Genomic DNA, 21,075 nt, shown 5'->3' on the forward strand with positions numbered 1-21,075 from the left:
AGCCAGATGACAAGCTCATTTTGGTTCAACTTCAGCAACTGTGCATTGCATTGCCATGTAATGTAATGCAATGCTATCTATCTAGCTCTCCCTCTATACTTCCTTTTGGATAAACAGACATATTAGGCAAGCATTTTGGAGCTTTCACCTAAATAACTACAGGTGGTGAGATAAGCTGCACAATATAATTGACCTTTCAGTATATTGTTGCACACACACCATCTATTTAGCAAATGCCCTTGTTATCAACAGCAGCCTTTTAAACTCACCTGAGCTAACAGGTATGTGAGCTGGTTACTCTGCTGCGCTTAAAATTTCTTTTTTGGTTTGCTACAATGCCTTTTCTGAAACGTTGTCTCCCTCTGCTGGAACACTGACTTCTTTCATTTAATGCCTGCAGACTATAAAAGAGAAACCAACCCAAAAAGTTTGGTTGATTAGTCTGTGGCATTCTTTTAAACTGTTGCTTATGGCGGTCTCTGTGAGCTTCTCAGTGACATTCAGCCATCCAGGTATCCCGCCTGCAGTAGACGGAATGTGGCAATGGAACGCTGGCTGCGCGTGTCATAATAGGCTCTGAGCCTTTATATACCTGCGCACAGCAGCAGCCACCTTCAGTCTGCTGCTGGACAGCCAGCAGCAGCAGCAGCAGCAGGAGAGGTAATTAATCAGCAACCCTCCTGCTAAGGGTAGACAGCTGCTCGTCCCCCCCGCCTTAATTGGTTCTCCTCCCTTCCAACGGTGTTGAGGCGGGTGGGAACAGCCGGGGGTTGAGGGTACTGTGCTAAAAGAGGTGGAGTTATGCAGATCTAAAACGCGTGGATTGCAGCGGCAGCAAGCCGAAAAGTGCAGGCATGTGAGGGATCTAGAGGTTGACAGCATGTCTTCTTAACGGGAGTCCAGGTGGCCATCTCCACAAATGGACTTTTCAGAATCCTTGGGTGGCACCGTAGTCGGAAACCAATTCTGGTTATCGCTTCTCGGCCTTTTGGCTAAGATCAAGTGTAGTATCTGTTCTTATCAGTTTAATATCTGATACGTCCCCTATCTGGGGACCATATATTAAATGGATTTTTAGAACAGGGAGATGGAAAAAGAGCTTGCTCTGTCCACTCCACGCATTGACCTGGTATTGCAGTATCTCCAGGACCGGTGCACCCCTTCTTTAATGCAGTTTCTAAAATCAGAAAGAATTGAATTCAATGCTTTTTGTTCATTTGGCTTGTTTGTCGGATTTTGGGATGGACTCTTTGGCTTTGCTTTTCTTCTCCTCATTGGATTTTTCATGTTAAAAGTTGCAGAAGCCAGATGACAAGCTCATTTTGGTTCAACTTCAGCAACTGTGCATTGCATTGCCATGTAATGTAATCCAATGCTATCTATCTAGCTCTCCCTCTATACTTCCTTTTGGATAAACAGACATATTAGGCAAGCATTTTGGAGCTTTCACCTAAATAACTACAGGTGGTGAGATAAGCTGCACAATATAATTGACCTTTCAGTATATTGTTGCACACACACCATCTATTTAGCAAATGCCCTTGTTATCAACAGCAGCCTTTTAAACTCACCTGAGCTAACAGGTATGTGAGCTGGTTACTCTGCTGCGCTTAAAATTTCTTTTTTGGTTTGCTACAATGCCTTTTCTGAAACATTGTCTCCCTCTGCTGGAACACTGACTTCTTTCATTTAATGCCTGCAGACTATAAAAGAGAAACCAACCCAAAAAGTTTGGTTGATTAGTCTGTGGCATTCTTTTAAACTGTTGCTTATGGCGGTCTCTGTGAGCTTCTCAGTGACATTCAGCCATCCAGGTATCCCGCCTGCAGTAGACGGAATGTGGCAATGGAACGCTGGCTGCGCGTGTCATAATAGGCTCTGAGCCTTTATATACCTGCGCACAGCAGCAGCCACCTTCAGTCTGCTGCTGGACAGCCAGCAGCAGCAGCAGCAGCAGGAGAGGTAATTAATCAGCAACCCTCCTGCTAAGGGTAGACAGCTGCTCGTTCCACCCCCCCCCCCCGCCTTAATTGGTTCTCCTCCCTTCCAACGGTGTTGAGGCGGGTGGGAACAGCCGGGGGTTGAGGGTACTGTGCTAAAAGAGGTGGAGTTATGCAGATCTAAAACGCGTGGATTGCAGCAGCAGCAAGCCGAAAAGTGCAGGCATGTGAGGGATCTAGAGGTTGACAGCATGTCTTCTTAACGGGAGTCCAGGTGGCCATCTCCACAAATGGACTTTTCAGAATCCTTGGGTGGCACCGTAGTCGGAAACCAATTCTGGTTATCGCTTCTCGGCCTTTTGGCTAATATCAAGTGTAGTATCTGTTCTTATCAGTTTAATATCTGATACGTCCCCTATCTGGGGACCATATATTAAATGGATTTTTAGAACAGGGAGATGGAAAAAGAGCTTGCTCTGTCCACTCCACGCATTGACCTGGTATTGCAGTATCTCCAGGACCGGTGCACCCCTTCTTTAATGCAGTTTCTAAAATCAGAAAGAATTGAATTCAATGCTTTTTGTTCATTTGGCTTGTTTGTCGGATTTTGGGATGGACTCTTTGGCTTTGCTTTTCTTCTCCTCATTGGATTTTTCATGTTAAAAGTTGCAGAAGCCAGATGACAAGGTCATTTTGGTTCAACTTCAGCAACTGTGCATTGCATTGCCATGTAATGTAATGCAATGCTATCTATCTAGCTCTCCCTCTATACTTCCTTTTGGATAAACAGACATATTAGGCAAGCATTTTGGAGCTTTCACCTAAATAACTACAGGTGGTGAGATAAGCTGCACAATATAATTGACCTTTCAGTATATTGTTGCACACACACCATCTATTTAGCAAATGCCCTTGTTATCAACAGCAGCCTTTTAAACTCACCTGAGCTAACAGGTATGTGAGCTGGTTACTCTGCTGCGCTTAAAATTTCTTTTTTGGTTTGCTACAATGCCTTTTCTGAAACGTTGTCTCCCTCTGCTGGAACACTGACTTCTTTCATTTAATGCCTGCAGACTATAAAAGAGAAACCAACCCAAAAAGTTTGGTTGATTAGTCTGTGGCATTCTTTTAAACTGTTGCTTATGGCGGTCTCTGTGAGCTTCTCAGTGACATTCAGCCATCCAGGTATCCCGCCTGCAGTAGACGGAATGTGGCAATGGAACGCTGGCTGCGCGTGTCATAATAGGCTCTGAGCCTTTATATACCTGCGCACAGCAGCAGCCACCTTCAGTCTGCTGCTGGACAGCCAGCAGCAGCAGCAGCAGGAGAGGTAATTAATCAGCAACCCTCCTGCTAAGGGTAGACAGCTGCTCGTTCCACCCCCCCCCCGCCTTAATTGGTTCTCCTCCCTTCCAACGGTGTTGAGGCGGGTGGGAACAGCCGGGGGCTGAGGGTACTGTGCTAAAAGAGGTGGAGTTATGCAGATCTAAAACGCGTGGATTGCAGCAGCAGCAAGCCGAAAAGTGCAGGCATGTGAGGGATCTAGAGGTTGACAGCATGTCTTCTTAACGGGAGTCCAGGTGGCCATCTCCACAAATGGACTTTTCAGAATCCTTGGGTGGCACCGTAGTCGGAAACCAATTCTGGTTATCGCTTCTCGGCCTTTTGGCTAAGATCAAGTGTAGTATCTGTTCTTATCAGTTTAATATCTGATACGTCCCCTATCTGGGGACCATATATTAAATGGATTTTTAGAACAGGGAGATGGAAAAAGAGCTTGCTCTGTCCACTCCACGCATTGACCTGGTATTGCAGTATCTCCAGGACCGGTGCACCCCTTCTTTAATGCAGTTTCTAAAATCAGAAAGAATTGAATTCAATGCTTTTTGTTCATTTGGCTTGTTTGTCGGATTTTGGGATGGACTCTTTGGCTTTGCTTTTCTTCTCCTCATTGGATTTTTCATGTTAAAAGTTGCAGAAGCCAGATGACAAGCTCATTTTGGTTCAACTTCAGCAACTGTGCATTGCATTGCCATGTAATGTAATGCAATGCTATCTATCTAGCTCTCCTTCTATACTTCCTTTTGGATAAACAGACATATTAGGCAAGCATTTTGGAGCTTTCACCTAAATAACTACAGGTGGTGAGATAAGCTGCACAATATAATTGACCTTTCAGTATATTGTTGCACACACACCATCTATTTAGCAAATGCCCTTGTTATCAACAGCAGCCTTTTAAACTCACCTGAGCTAACAGGTATGTGAGCTGGTTACTCTGCTGCGCTTAAAATTTCTTTTTTGGTTTGCTACAATGCCTTTTCTGAAACGTTGTCTCCCTCTGCTGGAACACTGACTTCTTTCATTTAATGCCTGCAGACTATAAAAGAGAAACCAACCCAAAAAGTTTGGTTGATTAGTCTGTGGCATTCTTTTAAACTGTTGCTTATGGCGGTCTCTGTGAGCTTCTCAGTGACATTCAGCCATCCAGGTATCCCGCCTGCAGTAGACGGAATGTGGCAATGGAACGCTGGCTGCGCGTGTCATAATAGGCTCTGAGCCTTTATATACCTGCGCACAGCAGCAGCCACCTTCAGTCTGCTGCTGGACAGCCAGCAGCAGCAGCAGCAGGAGAGGTAATTAATCAGCAACCCTCCTGCTAAGGGTAGACAGCTGCTCGTTCCACCCCCCCCCCCCCCCCGCCTTAATTGGTTCTCCTCCCTTCCAACGGTGTTGAGGCGGGTGGGAACAGCCGGGGGCTGAGGGTACTGTGCTAAAAGAGGTGGAGTTATGCAGATCTAAAACGCGTGGATTGCAGCAGCAGCAAGCCGAAAAGTGCAGGCATGTGAGGGATCTAGAGGTTGACAGCATGTCTTCTTAACGGGAGTCCTGGTGGCCATCTCCACAAATGGACTTTTCAGAATCCTTGGGTGGCACCGTAGTCGGAAACCAATTCTGGTTATCGCTTCTCGGCCTTTTGGCTAAGATCAAGTGTAGTATCTGTTCTTATCAGTTTAATATCTGATACGTCCCCTATCTGGGGACCATATATTAAATGGATTTTTAGAACAGGGAGATGGAAAAAGAGCTTGCTCTGTCCACTCCACGCATTGACCTGGTATTGCAGTATCTCCAGGACCGGTGCACCCCTTCTTTAATGCAGTTTCTAAAATCAGAAAGAATTGAATTCAATGCTTTTTGTTCATTTGGCTTGTTTGTCGGATTTTGGGATGGACTCTTTGGCTTTGCTTTTCTTCTCCTCATTGGATTTTTCATGTTAAAAGTTGCAGAAGCCAGATGACAAGCTCATTTTGGTTCAACTTCAGCAACTGTGCATTGCATTGCCATGTAATGTAATGCAATGCTATCTATCTAGCTCTCCCTCTATACTTCCTTTTGGATAAACAGACATATTAGGCAAGCATTTTGGAGCTTTCACCTAAATAACTACAGGTGGTGAGATAAGCTGCACAATATAATTGACCTTTCAGTATATTGTTGCACACACACCATCTATTTAGCAAATGCCCTTGTTATCAACAGCAGCCTTTTAAACTCACCTGAGCTAACAGGTATGTGAGCTGGTTACTCTGCTGCGCTTAAAATTTCTTTTTTGGTTTGCTACAATGCCTTTTCTGAAACGTTGTCTCCCTCTGCTGGAACACTGACTTCTTTCATTTAATGCCTGCAGACTATAAAAGAGAAACCAACCCAAAAAGTTTGGTTGATTAGTCTGTGGCATTCTTTTAAACTGTTGCTTATGGCGGTCTCTGTGAGCTTCTCAGTGACATTCAGCCATCCAGGTATCCCGCCTGCAGTAGACGGAATGTGGCAATGGAACGCTGGCTGCGCGTGTCATAATAGGCTCTGAGCCTTTATATACCTGCGCACAGCAGCAGCCACCTTCAGTCTGCTGCTGGACAGCCAGCAGCAGCAGCAGCAGGAGAGGTAATTAATCAGCAACCCTCCTGCTAAGGGTAGACAGCTGCTCGTTCCACCCCCCCCCCCGCCTTAATTGGTTCTCCTCCCTTCCAACGGTGTTGAGGCGGGTGGGAACAGCCGGGGGCTTAGGGTACTGTGCTAAAAGAGGTGGAGTTATGCAGATCTAAAACGCGTGGATTGCAGCAGCAGCAAGCCGAAAAGTGCAGGCATGTGAGGGATCTAGAGGTTGACAGCATGTCTTCTTAACGGGAGTCCTGGTGGCCATCTCCACAAATGGACTTTTCAGAATCCTTGGGTGGCACCGTAGTCGGAAACCAATTCTGGTTATCGCTTCTCGGCCTTTTGGCTAAGATCAAGTGTAGTATCTGTTCTTATCAGTTTAATATCTGATACGTCCCCTATCTGGGGACCATATATTAAATGGATTTTTAGAACAGGGAGATGGAAAAAGAGCTTGCTCTGTCCACTCCACGCATTGACCTGGTATTGCAGTATCTCCAGGACCGGTGCACCCCTTCTTTAATGCAGTTTCTAAAATCAGAAAGAATTGAATTCAATGCTTTTTGTTCATTTGGCTTGTTTGTCGGATTTTGGGATGGACTCTTTGGCTTTGCTTTTCTTCTCCTCATTGGATTTTTCATGTTAAAAGTTGCAGAAGCCAGATGACAAGCTCATTTTGGTTCAACTTCAGCAACTGTGCATTGCATTGCCATGTAATGTAATGCAATGCTATCTATCTAGCTCTCCCTCTATACTTCCTTTTGGATAAACAGACATATTAGGCAAGCATTTTGGAGCTTTCACCTAAATAACTACAGGTGGTGAGATAAGCTGCACAATATAATTGACCTTTCAGTATATTGTTGCATACACACCATCTATTTAGCAAATGCCCTTGTTATCAACAGCAGCCTTTTAAACTCACCTGAGCTAACAGGTATGTGAGCTGGTTACTCTGCTGCGCTTAAAATTTCTTTTTTGGTTTGCTACAATGCCTTTTCTGAAACGTTGTCTCCCTCTGCTGGAACACTGACTTCTTTCATTTAATGCCTGCAGACTATAAAAGAGAAACCAACCCAAAAAGTTTGGTTGATTAGTCTGTGGCATTCTTTTAAACTGTTGCTTATGGCGGTCTCTGTGAGCTTCTCAGTGACATTCAGCCATCCAGGTATCCCGCCTGCAGTAGACGGAATGTGGCAATGGAACGCTGGCTGCGCGTGTCATAATAGGCTCTGAGCCTTTATATACCTGCGCACAGCAGCAGCCACCTTCAGTCTGCTGCTGGACAGCCAGCAGCAGCAGCAGCAGCAGGAGAGGTAATTAATCAGCAACCCTCCTGCTAAGGGTAGACAGCTGCTCGTTCCACCCCCCCCCACCCCGCCTTAATTGGTTCTCCTCCCTTCCAACGGTGTTGAGGCGGGTGGGAACAGCCGGGGGTTGAGGGTACTGTGCTAAAAGAGGTGGAGTTATGCAGATCTAAAACGCGTGGATTGCAGCAGCAGCAAGCCGAAAAGTGCAGGCATGTGAGGGATCTAGAGGTTGACAGCATGTCTTCTTAACGGGAGTCCAGGTGGCCATCTCCACAAATGGACTTTTCAGAATCCTTGGGTGGCACCGTAGTCGGAAACCAATTCTGGTTATCGCTTCTCGGCCTTTTGGCTAATATCAAGTGTAGTATCTGTTCTTATCAGTTTAATATCTGATACGTCCCCTATCTGGGGACCATATATTAAATGGATTTTTAGAACAGGGAGATGGAAAAAGAGCTTGCTCTGTCCACTCCACGCATTGACCTGGTATTGCAGTATCTCCAGGACCGGTGCACCCCTTCTTTAATGCAGTTTCTAAAATCAGAAAGAATTGAATTCAATGCTTTTTGTTTATTTGGCTTGTTTGTCGGATTTTGGGATGGACTCTTTGGCTTTGCTTTTCTTCTACTCATTGGATTTTTCATGTTAAAAGTTGCAGAAGCCAGATGACAAGCTCATTTTGGTTCAACTTCAGCAACTGTGCATTGCATTGCCATGTAATGTAATGCAATGCTATCTATCTAGCTCTCCCTCTATACTTCCTTTTGGATAAACAGACATATTAGGCAAGCATTTTGGAGCTTTCACCTAAATAACTACAGGTGGTGAGATAAGCTGCACAATATAATTGACCTTTCAGTATATTGTTGCACACACACCATCTATTTAGCAAATGCCCTTGTTATCAACAGCAGCCTTTTAAACTCACCTGAGCTAACAGGTATGTGAGCTGGTTACTCTGCTGCGCTTAAAATTTCTTTTTTGGTTTGCTACAATGCCTTTTCTGAAACGTTGTCTCCCTCTGCTGGAACACTGACTTCTTTCATTTAATGCCTGCAGACTATAAAAGAGAAACCAACCCAAAAAGTTTGGTTGATTAGTCTGTGGCATTCTTTTAAACTGTTGCTTATGGCGGTCTCTGTGAGCTTCTCAGTGACATTCAGCCATCCAGGTATCCCGCCTGCAGTAGACGGAATGTGGCAATGGAACGCTGGCTGCGCGTGTCATAATAGGCTCTGAGCCTTTATATACCTGCGCACAGCAGCAGCCACCTTCAGTCTGCTGCTGGACAGCCAGCAGCAGCAGCAGCAGCAGGAGAGGTAATTAATCAGCAACCCTCCTGCTAAGGGTAGACAGCTGCTCGTTCCACCCCCCCCCCCCCGCCTTAATTGGTTCTCCTCCCTTCCAACGGTGTTGAGGCGGGTGGGAACAGCCGGGGGTTGAGGGTACTGTGCTAAAAGAGGTGGAGTTATGCAGATCTAAAACGCGTGGATTGCAGCAGCAGCAAGCCGAAAAGTGCAGGCATGTGAGGGATCTAGAGGTTGACAGCATGTCTTCTTAACGGGAGTCCAGGTGGCCATCTCCACAAATGGACTTTTCAGAATCCTTGGGTGGCACCGTAGTCGGAAACCAATTCTGGTTATCGCTTCTCGGCCTTTTGGCTAAGATCAAGTGTAGTATCTGTTCTTATCAGTTTAATATCTGATACGTCCCCTATCTGGGGACCATATATTAAATGGATTTTTAGAACAGGGAGATGGAAAAAGAGCTTGCTCTGTCCACTCCACGCATTGACCTGGTATTGCAGTATCTCCAGGACCGGTGCACCCCTTCTTTAATGCAGTTTCTAAAATCAGAAAGAATTGAATTCAATGCTTTTTGTTCATTTGGCTTGTTTGTCGGATTTTGGGATGGACTCTTTGGCTTTGCTTTTCTTCTCCTCATTGGATTTTTCATGTTAAAAGTTGCAGAAGCCAGATGACAAGCTCATTTTGGTTCAACTTCAGCAACTGTGCATTGCATTGCCATGTAATGTAATGCAATGCTATCTATCTAGCTCTCCCTCTATACTTCCTTTTGGATAAACAGACATATTAGGCAAGCATTTTGGAGCTTTCACCTAAATAACTACAGGTGGTGAGATAAGCTGCACAATATAATTGACCTTTCAGTATATTGTTGCACACACACCATCTATTTAGCAAATGCCCTTGTTATCAACAGCAGCCTTTTAAACTCACCTGAGCTAACAGGTATGTGAGCTGGTTACTCTGCTGCGCTTAAAATTTCTTTTTTGGTTTGCTACAATGCCTTTTCTGAAACGTTGTCTCCCTCTGCTGGAACACTGACTTCTTTCATTTAATGCCTGCAGACTATAAAAGAGAAACCAACCCAAAAAGTTTGGTTGATTAGTCTGTGGCATTCTTTTAAACTGTTGCTTATGGCGGTCTCTGTGAGCTTCTCAGTGACATTCAGCCATCCAGGTATCCCGCCTGCAGTAGACGGAATGTGGCAATGGAACGCTGGCTGCGCGTGTCATAATAGGCTCTGAGCCTTTATATACCTGCGCACAGCAGCAGCCACCTTCAGTCTGCTGCTGGACAGCCAGCAGCAGCAGCAGCAGCAGGAGAGGTAATTAATCAGCAACCCTCCTGCTAAGGGTAGACAGCTGCTCGTTCCACCCCCCCCCCCCGCCTTAATTGGTTCTCCTCCCTTCCAACGGTGTTGAGGCGGGTGGGAACAGCCGGGGGTTGAGGGTACTGTGCTAAAAGAGGTGGAGTTATGCAGATCTAAAACGCGTGGATTGCAGCAGCAGCAAGCCGAAAAGTGCAGGCATGTGAGGGATCTAGAGGTTGACAGCATGTCTTCTTAACGGGAGTCCAGGTGGCCATCTCCACAAATGGACTTTTCAGAATCCTTGGGTGGCACCGTAGTCGGAAACCAATTCTGGTTATCGCTTCTCGGCCTTTTGGCTAAGATCAAGTGTAGTATCTTTCGAAAAGGCGGTTTTGGATGTTGGCCGCCCTAGTAGATTGATACATTGTGCACACTGGGGTTTAGGCGCTTGTTAGTACGCCAGGTGGCTAATATAGTCATCTGGTGGAAAGCATGGCCCCCCAGGATCGACGCCATTGGGCCGGGGAAGATCGAAAGCCCGAAGTGTGAAGTGCCCCAGGAGTGGTGACCCTGGGGTGCCTTAACTCACTGGGATTGGGAACCCCACTTGAGTTTATGGCACATTTGCACAAGCACTTCAAATTTTCTTTCTTCGCACACACCCTTATTCCGGGCCTTCTGGCCTTAGGATGGGGAATTTTTCAATTCCCGGTCGAAGGTCCGGGCAGTATTATACTGTGAAACCTTCACTATTTATTTAATTTCTTTGTCACTGTGTGTCCACTTATTCACGTGTGTCACGTCCTACTAGGATTTTGTCGGGATGCGGTTCCCTTACGGGTTCCTCTCTTGGCAGGTCTAGGGGGGGAGTGTGTGGCCATCAGGTTCCGCTCCCCCCTGAACCCCCCTGGCTCTCCTCTTTCGGGAGGAGAGCGTTGTTGGCTCCCCTCTTCCGGGAGGGGAGCACAGTCTTTGGCTCCCAGTGCCTTGCTCGGGTGAGAACTCGGGCAGGTGCTGGGGGTAAGATTGGTCGCCTCTGGCTTCGGCTGGAGGTGGCTTTTTGTCCCTGTTCCTCGCTGTGGCCTTTTGGCTCGGAGGGACGGGGAATGGTTTGGGGGACCCTTCTCCTTTTGGAGAGGGTTTCAAGAAGACCAGCATCCTAGTGCACTTTTTTTGTGGCACTTGTCACTTTTTTAAGCGCACTCGGGTTTTGTACACGAATTCGGGCTTTCGATAGAAAAAATCTGTTCTTATCAGTTTAATATCTGATACGTCCCCTATCTGGGGACCATATATTAAATGGATTTTTAGAACAGGGAGATGGAAAAAGAGCTTGCTCTGTCCACTCCACGCATTGACCTGGTATTGCAGTATCTCCAGGACCGGTGCACCCCTTCTTTAATGCAGTTTCTAAAATCAGAAAGAATTGAATTCAATGCTTTTTGTTCATTTGGCTTGTTTGTCGGATTTTGGGATGGACTCTTTGGCTTTGCTTTTCTTCTCCTCATTGGATTTTTCATGTTAAAAGTTGCAGAAGCCAGATGACAAGCTCATTTTGGTTCAACTTCAGCAACTGTGCATTGCATTGCCATGTAATGTAATGCAATGCTATCTATCTAGCTCTCCCTCTATACTTCCTTTTGGATAAACAGACATATTAGGCAAGCATTTTGGAGCTTTCACCTAAATAACTACAGGTGGTGAGATAAGCTGCACAATATAATTGACCTTTCAGTATATTGTTGCACACACACCATCTATTTAGCAAATGCCCTTGTTATCAACAGCAGCCTTTTAAACTCACCTGAGCTAACAGGTATGTGAGCTGGTTACTCTGCTGCGCTTAAAATTTCTTTTTTGGTTTGCTACAATGCCTTTTCTGAAACGTTGTCTCCCTCTGCTGGAACACTGACTTCTTTCATTTAATGCCTGCAGACTATAAAAGAGAAACCAACCCAAAAAGTTTGGTTGATTAGTCTGTGGCATTCTTTTAAACTGTTGCTTATGGCGGTCTCTGTGAGCTTCTCAGTGACATTCAGCCATCCAGGTATCCCGCCTGCAGTAGACGGAATGTGGCAATGGAACGCTGGCTGCGCGTGTCATAATAGGCTCTGAGCCTTTATATACCTGCGCACAGCAGCAGCCACCTTCAGTCTGCTGCTGGACAGCCAGCAGCAGCAGCAGCAGCAGGAGAGGTAATTAATCAGCAACCCTCCTGCTAAGGGTAGACAGCTGCTCGTTCCACCCCCCCCCCCGCCTTAATTGGTTCTCCTCCCTTCCAACGGTGTTGAGGCGGGTGGGAACAGCCGGGGGTTGAGGGTACTGTGCTAAAAGAGGTGGAGTTATGCAGATCTAAAACGCGTGGATTGCAGCAGCAGCAAGCCGAAAAGTGCAGGCATGTGAGGGATCTAGAGGTTGACAGCATGTCTTCTTAACGGGAGTCCAGGTGGCCATCTCCACAAATGGACTTTTCAGAATCCTTGGGTGGCACCGTAGTCGGAAACCAATTCTGGTTATCGCTTCTCGGCCTTTTGGCTAAGATCAAGTGTAGTATCTGTTCTTATCAGTTTAATATCTGATACGTCCCCTATCTGGGGACCATATATTAAATGGATTTTTAGAACAGGGAGATGGAAAAAGAGCTTGCTCTGTCCACTCCACGCATTGACCTGGTATTGCAGTATCTCCAGGACCGGTGCACCCCTTCTTTAATGCAGTTTCTAAAATCAGAAAGAATTGAATTCAATGCTTTTTGTTCATTTGGCTTGTTTGTCGGATTTTGGGATGGACTCTTTGGCTTTGCTTTTCTTCTCCTCATTGGATTTTTCATGTTAAAAGTTGCAGAAGCCAGATGACAAGCTCATTTTGGTTCAACTTCAGCAACTGTGCATTGCATTGCCATGTAATGTAATGCAATGCTATCTATCTAGCTCTCCCTCTATACTTCCTTTTGGATAAACAGACATATTAGGCAAGCATTTTGGAGCTTTCACCTAAATAACTACAGGTGGTGAGATAAGCTGCACAAAATAATTGACCTTTCAGTATATTGTTGCACACACACCATCTATTTAGCAAATGCCCTTGTTATCAACAGCAGCCTTTTAAACTCACCTGAGCTAACAGGTATGTGAGCTGGTTACTCTGCTGCACTTAAAATTTCTTTTTTGGTTTGCTACAATGCCTTTTCTGAAACGTTGTCTCCCTCTGCTGGAACACTGACTTCTTTCATTTAATGCCTGCAGACTATAAAAGAGAAACCAACCCAAAAAGTTTGGTTGATTAGTCTGTGGCATTCTTTTAAACTGTTGCTTATGGCGGTCTCTGTGAGCTTCTCAGTGACATTCAGCCATCCAGGTATCCTGCCTGCAGTAGACGGAATGTGGCAATGGAACGCTGGCTGCGCGTGTCATAATAGGCTCTGAGCCTTTATATACCTGCGCACAGCAGCAGCCACCTTCAGTCTGCTGCTGGACAGCCAGCAGCAGCAGCAGCAGCAGGAGAGGTAATTAATCAGCAACCCTCCTGCTAAGGGTAGACAGCTGCTCGTTCCACCCTCCCCCCGCCTTAATTGGTTCTCCTCCCTTCCAACGGTGTTGAGGCGGGTGGGAACAGCCGGGGGTTGAGGGTACTGTGCTAAAAGAGGTGGAGTTATGCAGATCTAAAACGCGTGGATTGCAGCAGCAGCAAGCCGAAAAGTGCAGGCATGTGAGGGATCTAGAGGTTGACAGCATGTCTTCTTAACGGGAGTCCAGGTGGCCATCTCCACAAATGGACTTTTCGGAATCCTTGGGTGGCACCGTAGTCGTAAACCAATTCTGGTTATCGCTTCTCGGCCTTTTGGCTAAGATCAAGTGTAGTATCTGTTCTTATCAGTTTAATATCTGATACGTCCCCTATCTGGGGACCATATATTAAATGGATTTTTAGAACAGGGAGATGGAAAAAGAGCTTGCTCTGTCCACTCCACGCATTGACCTGGTATTGCAGTATCTCCAGGACCGGTGCACCCCTTCTTTAATGCAGTTTCTAAAATCAGAAAGAATTGAATTCAATGCTTTTTGTTCATTTGGCTTGTTTGTCGGATTTTGGGATGGACTCTTTGGCTTTGCTTTTCTTCTCCTCATTGGATTTTTCATGTTAAAAGTTGCAGAAGCCAGATGACAAGCTCATTTTGGTTCAACTTCAGCAACTGTGCATTGCATTGCCATGTAATGTAATGCAATGCTATCTATCTAGCTCTCCCTCTATACTTCCTTTTGGATAAACAGACATATTAGGCAAGCATTTTGGAGCTTTCACCTAAATAACTACAGGTGGTGAGATAAGCTGCACAATATAATTGACCTTTCAGTATATTGTTGCACACACACCATCTATTTAGCAAATGCCCTTGTTATCAACAGCAGCCTTTTAAACTCACCTGAGCTAACAGGTATGTGAGCTGGTTACTCTGCTGCGCTTAAAATTTCTTTTTTGGTTTGCTACAATGCCTTTTCTGAAACGTTGTCTCCCTCTGCTGGAACACTGACTTCTTTCATTTAATGCCTGCAGACTATAAAAGAGAAACCAACCCAAAAAGTTTGGTTGATTAGTCTGTGGCATTCTTTTAAACTGTTGCTTATGGCGGTCTCTGTGAGCTTCTCAGTGACATTCAGCCATCCAGGTATCCCGCCTGCAGTAGACGGAATGTGGCAATGGAACGCTGGCTGCGCGTGTCATAATAGGCTCTGAGCCTTTATATACCTGCGCACAGCAGCAGCCACCTTCAGTCTGCTGCTGGACAGCCAGCAGCAGCAGCAGCAGTAGGAGAGGTAATTAATCAGCAACCCTCCTGCTAAGGGTAGACAGCTGCTCGTTCCACCCCCCCCCCCCCGCCTTAATTGGTTCTCCTCCCTTCCATCGGTGTTGAGGCGGGTGGGAACAGCCGGGGGTTGAGGGTACTGTGCTAAAAGAGGTGGAGTTATGCAGATCTAAAACGCGTGGATTGCAGCAGCAGCAAGCCGAAAAGTGCAGGCATGTGAGGGATCTAGAGGTTGACAGCATGTCTTCTTAACGGGAGTCCAGGTGGCCATCTCCACAAATGGACTTTTCAGAATCCTTGGGTGGCACCGTAGTCGGAAACCAATTCTGGTTATCGCTTCTCGGCCTTTTGGCTAAGATCAAGTGTAGTATCTGTTCTTATCAGTTTAATATCTGATACGTCCCCTATCTGGGGACCATATATTAAATGGATTTTTAGAACAGGGAGATGGAAAAAGAGCTTGCTCTGTCCACTCCACGCATTGACCTGGTATTGCAGTATCTCCAGGACCGGTGCACCCCTTCTTTAATGCAGTTTCTAAAATCAGAAAGAATTGAATTCAATGCTTTTTGTTCATTTGGCTTGTTTGTCGGATTTTGGGATGGACTCTTTGGCTTTGCTTTTCTTCTCCTCATTGGATTTTTCATGTTAAAAGTTGCAGAAGCCAGATGACAAGCTCATTTTGGTTCAACTTCAGCAACTGTGCATTGCATTGCCATGTAATGTAATGCAATGCTATCTATCTAGCTCTCCCTCTATACTTCCTTTTGGATAAACAGACATATTAGGCAAGCATTTTGGAGCTTTCACCTAAATAACTACAGGTGGTGAGATAAGCTGCACAATATAATTGACCTTTCAGTATATTGTTGCACACACACCATCTATTTAGCAAATGCCCTTGTTATCAACAGCAGCCTTTTAAACTCACCTGAGCTAACAGGTATGTGAGCTGGTTACTCTGCTGCACTTAAAATTTCTTTTTTGGTTTGCTACAATACCTTTTCTGAAACGTTGTCTCCCTCTGCTGGAACACTGACTTCTTTCATTTAATGCCTGCAGACTATAAAAGAGAAACCAACCCAAAAAGTTTGGTTGATTAGTCTGTGGCATTCTTTTAAACTGTTGCTTATGGCGGTCTCTGTGAGCTTCTCAGTGACATTCAGCCATCCAGGTATCCCGCCTGCAGTAGACGGAATGTGGCAATGGAACGCTGGCTGCGCGTGTCATAATAGGCTCTGAGCCTTTATATACCTGCGCACAGCAGCAGCCACCTTCAGTCTGCTGCTGGACAGCCAGCAGCAGCAGCAGCAGGAGAGGTAATTAATCAGCAACCCTCCTGCTAAGGGTAGACAGCTGCTCGTTCCAATCCCCCCCCCCCCGCCTTAATTGGTTCTCCTCCCTTCCAACGGTGTTGAGGCGGGTGGGAACAGCCGGGGGTTGAGGGTACTGTGCTAAAAGAGGTGGAGTTATGCAGATCTAAAACGCGTGGATTGCAGCAGCAGCAAGCCGAAAAGTGCAGGCATGTGAGGGATCTAGAGGTTGACAGCATGTCTTCTTAACGGGAGTCCAGGTGGCCATCTCCACAAATGGACTTTTCAGAATCCTTGGGTGGCACCGTAGTCGGAAACCAATTCTGGTTATCGCTTCTCGGCCTTTTGGCTAAGATCAAGTGTAGTATCTGTTCTTATCAGTTTAATATCTGATACGTCCCCTATCTGGGGACCATATATTAAATGGATTTTTAGAACAGGGAGATGGAAAAAGAGCTTGCTCTGTCCACTCCACGCATTGACCTGGTATTGCAGTATCTCCAGGACCGGTGCACCCCTTCTTTAATGCAGTTTCTAAAATCAGAAAGAATTGAATTCAATGCTTTTTGTTCATTTGGCTTGTTTGTCGGATTTTGGGATGGACTCTTTGGCTTTGCTTTTCTTCTCCTCATTGGATTTTTCATGTTAAAAGTTGCAGAAGCCAGATGACAAGCTCATTTTGGTTCAACTTCAGCAACTGTGCATTGCATTGCCATGTAATGTAATGCAATGCTATCTATCTAGCTCTCCCTCTATACTTCCTTTTGGATAAACAGACATATTAGGCAAGCATTTTGGAGCTTTCACCTAAATAACTACAGGTGGTGAGATAAGCTGCACAATATAATTGACCTTTCAGTATATTGTTGCACACACACCATCTATTTAGCAAATGCCCTTGTTATCAACAGCAGCCTTTTAAACTCACCTGAGCTAACAGGTATGTGAGCTGGTTACTCTGCTGCGCTTAAAATTTCTTTTTTGGTTTGCTACAATGCCTTTTCTGAAACGTTGTCTCCCTCTGCTGGAACACTGACTTCTTTCATTTAATGCCTGCAGACTATAAAAGAGAAACCAACCCAAAAAGTTTGGTTGATTAGTCTGTGGCATTCTTTTAAACTGTTGCTTATGGCGGTCTCTGTGAGCTTCTCAGTGACATTCAGCCATCCAGGTATCCCGCCTGCAGTAGACGGAATGTGGCAATGGAACGCTGGCTGCGCGTGTCATAATAGGCTCTGAGCCTTTATATACCTGCGCACAGCAGCAGCCACCTTCAGTCTGCTGCTGGACAGCCAGCAGCAGCAGCAGCAGTAGGAGAGGTAATTAATCAGCAACCCTCCTGCTAAGGGTAGACAGCTGCTCGTTCCACCCCCCCCCCCCCGCCTTAATTGGTTCTCCTCCCTTCCAACGGTGTTGAGGCGGGTGGGAACAGCCGGGGGTTGAGGGTACTGTGCTAAAAGAGGTGGAGTTATGCAGATCTAAAACGCGTGGACTGCAGCAGCAGCAAGCCGAAAAGTGCAGGCATGTGAGGGATCTAGAGGTTGACAGCATGTCTTCTTAACGGGAGTCCAGGTGGCCATCTCCACAAATGGACTTTTCAGAATCCTTGGGTGGCACCGTAGTCGGAAACCAATTCTGGTTATCGCTTCTCGGCCTTTTGGCTAAGATCAAGTGTAGTATCTGTTCTTATCAGTTTAATATCTGATACGTCCCCTATCTGGGGACCATATATTAAATGGATTTTTAGAACAGGGAGATGGAAAAAGAGCTTGCTCTGTCCACTCCACGCATTGACCTGGTATTGCAGTATCTCCAGGACCGGTGCACCCCTTCTTTAATGCAGTTTCTAAAATCAGAAAGAATTGAATTCAATGCTTTTTGTTCATTTGGCTTGTTTGTCGGATTTTGGGATGGACTCTTTGGCTTTGCTTTTCTTCTCCTCATTGGATTTTTCATGTTAAAAGTTGCAGAAGCCAGATGACAAGCTCATTTTGGTTCAACTTCAGCAACTGTGCATTGCATTGCCATGTAATGTAATGCAATGCTATCTATCTAGCTCTCCCTCTATACTTCCTTTTGGATAAACAGACATATTAGGCAAGCATTTTGGAGCTTTCACCTAAATAACTACAGGTGGTGAGATAAGCTGCACAATATAATTGACCTTTCAGTATATTGTTGCACACACACCATCTATTTAGCAAATGCCCTTGTTATCAACAGCAGCCTTTTAAACTCACCTGAGCTAACAGGTATGTGAGCTGGTTACTCTGCTGCGCTTAAAATTTCTTTTTTGGTTTGCTACAATACCTTTTCTGAAACGTTGTCTCCCTCTGCTGGAACACTGACTTCTTTCATTTAATGCCTGCAGACTATAAAAGAGAAACCAACCCAAAAAGTTTGGTTGATTAGTCTGTGGCATTCTTTTAAACTGTTGCTTATGGCGGTCTCTGTGAGCTTCTCAGTGACATTCAGCCATCCAGGTATCCCGCCTGCAGTAGACGGAATGTGGCAATGGAACGCTGGCTGCGCGTGTCATAATAGGCTCTGAGCCTTTATATACCTGCGCACAGCAGCAGCCACCTTCAGTCTGCTGCTGGACAGCCAGCAGCAGCAGCAGCAGGAGAGGTAATTAATCAGCAACCCTCCTGCTAAGGGTAGACAGCTGCTCGTTCCAATCCCCCCCCCCCCCCCGCCTTAATTGGTTCTCCTCCCTTCCAACGGTGTTGAGGCGGGTGGGAACAGCCGGGGGTTGAGGGTACTGTGCTAAAAGAGGTGGAGTTATGCAGATCTAAAACGCGTGGATTGCAGCAGCAGCAAGCCGAAAAGTGCAGGCATGTGAGGGATCTAGAGGTTGACAGCATGTCTTCTTAACGGGAGTCCAGGTGGCCATCTCCACAAATGGACTTTTCAGAATCCTTGGGTGGCACCGTAGTCGGAAACCAATTCTGGTTATCGCTTCTCGGCCTTTTGGCTAAGATCAAGTGTAGTATCTGTTCTTATCAGTTTAATATCTGATACGTCCCCTATCTGGGGACCATATATTAAATGGATTTTTAGAACAGGGGGATGGAAAAAGAGCTTGCTCTGTCCACTCCACGCATTGACCTGGTATTGCAGTATCTCCAGGACCGGTGCACCCCTTCTTTAATGCAGTTTCTAAAATCAGAAAGAATTGAATTCAATGTTTTTTGTTCATTTTGCTTGTTTGTCGGCTTTTGGGATGGACTCTTTGGCTTCGCTTTTCTTCTCCTCATTGGATTTTTCATGTTCAAAGTTGCAGAAGCCAGATGACAAGCTCATTTTGGTTCAACTTCAGCAACTGTGCATTGCATTGCCATGTAATGTAATGCAATGCTATCTATCTAGCTCTCCCTCTATACTTCCTTTTGGATAAACAGACATATTAGGCAAGCATTTTGGAGCTTTCACCTAAATAACTACAGGTGGTGAGATAAGCTGCACAATATAATTGACCTTTCAGTATATTGTTGCACACACACCATGTATTTAGCAAATGCCCTTGTTATCAACAGCAGCCTTTTAAACTCACCTGAGCTAACAGGTATGTGCGCTGGTTACTCTGCTGCGCTTAAAATTTCTTTTTTGGTTTGCTACAATGCCTTTTCTGAAACGTTGTCTCCCTCTGCTGGAACACTGACTTCTTTCATTTAATGCCTGCAGACTATAAAAGAGAAACCAACCCAAAAAGTTTGGTTGATTAGTCTGTGGCATTCTTTTAAACTGTTGCTTATGGCGGTCTCTGTGAGCTTCTCAGTGACATTCAGCCATCCAGGTATCCCGCCTGCAGTAGACGGAATGTGGCAATGGAACGCTGGCTGCGCGTGTCATAATAGGCTCTGAGCCTTTATATACCTGCGCACAGCAGCAGCCACCTTCAGTCTGCTGCTGGACAGCCAGCAGCAGCAGCAGCAGCAGGAGACTTAATTAATCAGCAACCCTCCTGCTAAGGGTAGACAGCTGCTCATTCCACCCCCCCCCCCCGCCTTAATTGGTTCTCCTCCCTTCCAACGGTGTTGAGGCGGGTGGGAACAGCCGGGGGTTGAGGGTACTGTGCTAAAAGAGGTGGAGTTATGCAGATCTAAAACGCGTGGATTGCAGCAGCAGCAAGCCGAAAAGTGCAGGCATGTGAGGGATCTAGAGGTTGACAGCATGTCTTCTTAACGGGAGTCCAGGTGGCCATCTCCACAAATGGACTTTTCAGAATCCTTGGGTGGCACCGTAGTCGGAAACCAATTCTGGTTATCGCTTCTCGGCCTTTTGGCTAAGATCAAGTGTAGTATCTGTTCTTATCAGTTTAATATCTGATACGTCCCCTATCTGGGGACCATATATTAAATGGATTTTTAGAACAGGGAGATGGAAAAAGAGCTTGCTCTGTCCACTCCACGCATTGACCTGGTATTGCAGTATCTCCAGGACCGGTGCACCCCTTCTTTAATGCAGTTTCTAAAATCAGAAAGAATTGAATTCAATGCTTTTTGTTCATTTGGCTTGTTTGTCGGATTTTGGGATGGACTCTTTGGCTTTGCTTTTCTTCTCCTCATTGGATTTTTCATGTTAAAAGTTGCAGAAGCCAGATGACAAGCTCATTTTGGTTCAACTTCAGCAACTGTGCATTGCATTGCCATGTAATGTAATGCAATGCTATCTATCTAGCTCTCCCTCTATACTTCCTTTTGGATAAACAGACATGTTAGGCAAGCATTTTGGAGCTTTCACCTAAATAACTACAGGTGGTGAGATAAGCTGCACAATATAATTGACCTTTCAGTATATTGTTGCACACACACCATGTATTTAGCAAATGCCCTTGTTATCAACAGCAGCCTTTTAAACTCACCTGAGCTAACAGGTATGTGAGCTGGTTACTCTGCTGCGCTTAAAATTTCTTTTTTGGTTTGCTACAATGCCTTTTCTGAAACGTTGTCTCCCTCTGCTGGAACACTGACTTCTTTCATTTAATGCCTGCAGACTATAAAAGAGAAACCAACCCAAAAAGTTTGGTTGATTAGTCTGTGGCATTCTTTTAAACTGTTGCTTATGGCGGTCTCTGTGAGCTTCTCAGTGACATTCAGCCATCCAGGTATCCCGCCTGCAGTAGACGGAATGTGGCAATGGAACGCTGG

General features: G+C 45.6%; 14 non-coding genes and 2 pseudogenes across 14 annotated transcripts; all 16 read left to right on the forward strand.

Moving 5' to 3' along the window:
- Positions 1 to 972: 972 nt before the first annotated feature.
- On the forward strand, positions 973 to 1,163 carry LOC141160558 (U2 spliceosomal RNA). Its single transcript, XR_012250313.1, has one exon. It is a non-coding gene; the product is annotated as a U2 spliceosomal RNA (small nuclear RNA).
- A 1,120-nt stretch (positions 1,164 to 2,283) lies between these two features.
- LOC141160003 (U2 spliceosomal RNA) lies at positions 2,284 to 2,474 on the forward strand. The gene has a single exon (XR_012249994.1). It is a non-coding gene; the product is annotated as a U2 spliceosomal RNA (small nuclear RNA).
- Positions 2,475 to 3,589: 1,115 nt separating this feature from the next.
- LOC141160559 (U2 spliceosomal RNA) lies at positions 3,590 to 3,780 on the forward strand. Its single transcript, XR_012250314.1, has one exon. It is a non-coding gene; the product is annotated as a U2 spliceosomal RNA (small nuclear RNA).
- A 1,121-nt stretch (positions 3,781 to 4,901) lies between these two features.
- Positions 4,902 to 5,092, forward strand: LOC141160560 (U2 spliceosomal RNA). Its single transcript, XR_012250315.1, has one exon. It is a non-coding gene; the product is annotated as a U2 spliceosomal RNA (small nuclear RNA).
- Positions 5,093 to 6,208: 1,116 nt separating this feature from the next.
- On the forward strand, positions 6,209 to 6,399 carry LOC141160561 (U2 spliceosomal RNA). Its single transcript, XR_012250316.1, has one exon. It is a non-coding gene; the product is annotated as a U2 spliceosomal RNA (small nuclear RNA).
- A 1,122-nt stretch (positions 6,400 to 7,521) lies between these two features.
- LOC141160006 (U2 spliceosomal RNA) lies at positions 7,522 to 7,712 on the forward strand. Its single transcript, XR_012249996.1, has one exon. It is a non-coding gene; the product is annotated as a U2 spliceosomal RNA (small nuclear RNA).
- A 1,121-nt stretch (positions 7,713 to 8,833) lies between these two features.
- On the forward strand, positions 8,834 to 9,024 carry LOC141160562 (U2 spliceosomal RNA). Its single transcript, XR_012250317.1, has one exon. It is a non-coding gene; the product is annotated as a U2 spliceosomal RNA (small nuclear RNA).
- Positions 9,025 to 10,144: 1,120 nt separating this feature from the next.
- Positions 10,145 to 10,234, forward strand: LOC141160460 (U2 spliceosomal RNA; annotated as a pseudogene).
- Positions 10,235 to 11,024: 790 nt separating this feature from the next.
- Positions 11,025 to 11,204, forward strand: LOC141160159 (U2 spliceosomal RNA; annotated as a pseudogene).
- A 1,119-nt stretch (positions 11,205 to 12,323) lies between these two features.
- Positions 12,324 to 12,514, forward strand: LOC141160563 (U2 spliceosomal RNA). Its single transcript, XR_012250318.1, has one exon. It is a non-coding gene; the product is annotated as a U2 spliceosomal RNA (small nuclear RNA).
- Positions 12,515 to 13,632: 1,118 nt separating this feature from the next.
- Positions 13,633 to 13,823, forward strand: LOC141160565 (U2 spliceosomal RNA). The gene has a single exon (XR_012250320.1). It is a non-coding gene; the product is annotated as a U2 spliceosomal RNA (small nuclear RNA).
- Positions 13,824 to 14,944: 1,121 nt separating this feature from the next.
- On the forward strand, positions 14,945 to 15,135 carry LOC141160566 (U2 spliceosomal RNA). Its single transcript, XR_012250321.1, has one exon. It is a non-coding gene; the product is annotated as a U2 spliceosomal RNA (small nuclear RNA).
- A 1,119-nt stretch (positions 15,136 to 16,254) lies between these two features.
- Positions 16,255 to 16,445, forward strand: LOC141160567 (U2 spliceosomal RNA). Its single transcript, XR_012250322.1, has one exon. It is a non-coding gene; the product is annotated as a U2 spliceosomal RNA (small nuclear RNA).
- A 1,121-nt stretch (positions 16,446 to 17,566) lies between these two features.
- LOC141160568 (U2 spliceosomal RNA) lies at positions 17,567 to 17,757 on the forward strand. Its single transcript, XR_012250323.1, has one exon. It is a non-coding gene; the product is annotated as a U2 spliceosomal RNA (small nuclear RNA).
- A 1,122-nt stretch (positions 17,758 to 18,879) lies between these two features.
- Positions 18,880 to 19,070, forward strand: LOC141159595 (U2 spliceosomal RNA). Its single transcript, XR_012249598.1, has one exon. It is a non-coding gene; the product is annotated as a U2 spliceosomal RNA (small nuclear RNA).
- A 1,120-nt stretch (positions 19,071 to 20,190) lies between these two features.
- On the forward strand, positions 20,191 to 20,381 carry LOC141160569 (U2 spliceosomal RNA). Its single transcript, XR_012250324.1, has one exon. It is a non-coding gene; the product is annotated as a U2 spliceosomal RNA (small nuclear RNA).
- Positions 20,382 to 21,075: the final 694 nt, after the last annotated feature.

This window comes from Phyllobates terribilis, unplaced genomic scaffold (genome assembly GCF_046119375.1).
Source record: "Phyllobates terribilis strain yellow unplaced genomic scaffold, ASM4611937v1 Scaffold_8__6_contigs__length_399053987, whole genome shotgun sequence".
In the NCBI taxonomy this organism is placed as follows: Eukaryota; Metazoa; Chordata; class Amphibia; order Anura; family Dendrobatidae; genus Phyllobates; species Phyllobates terribilis.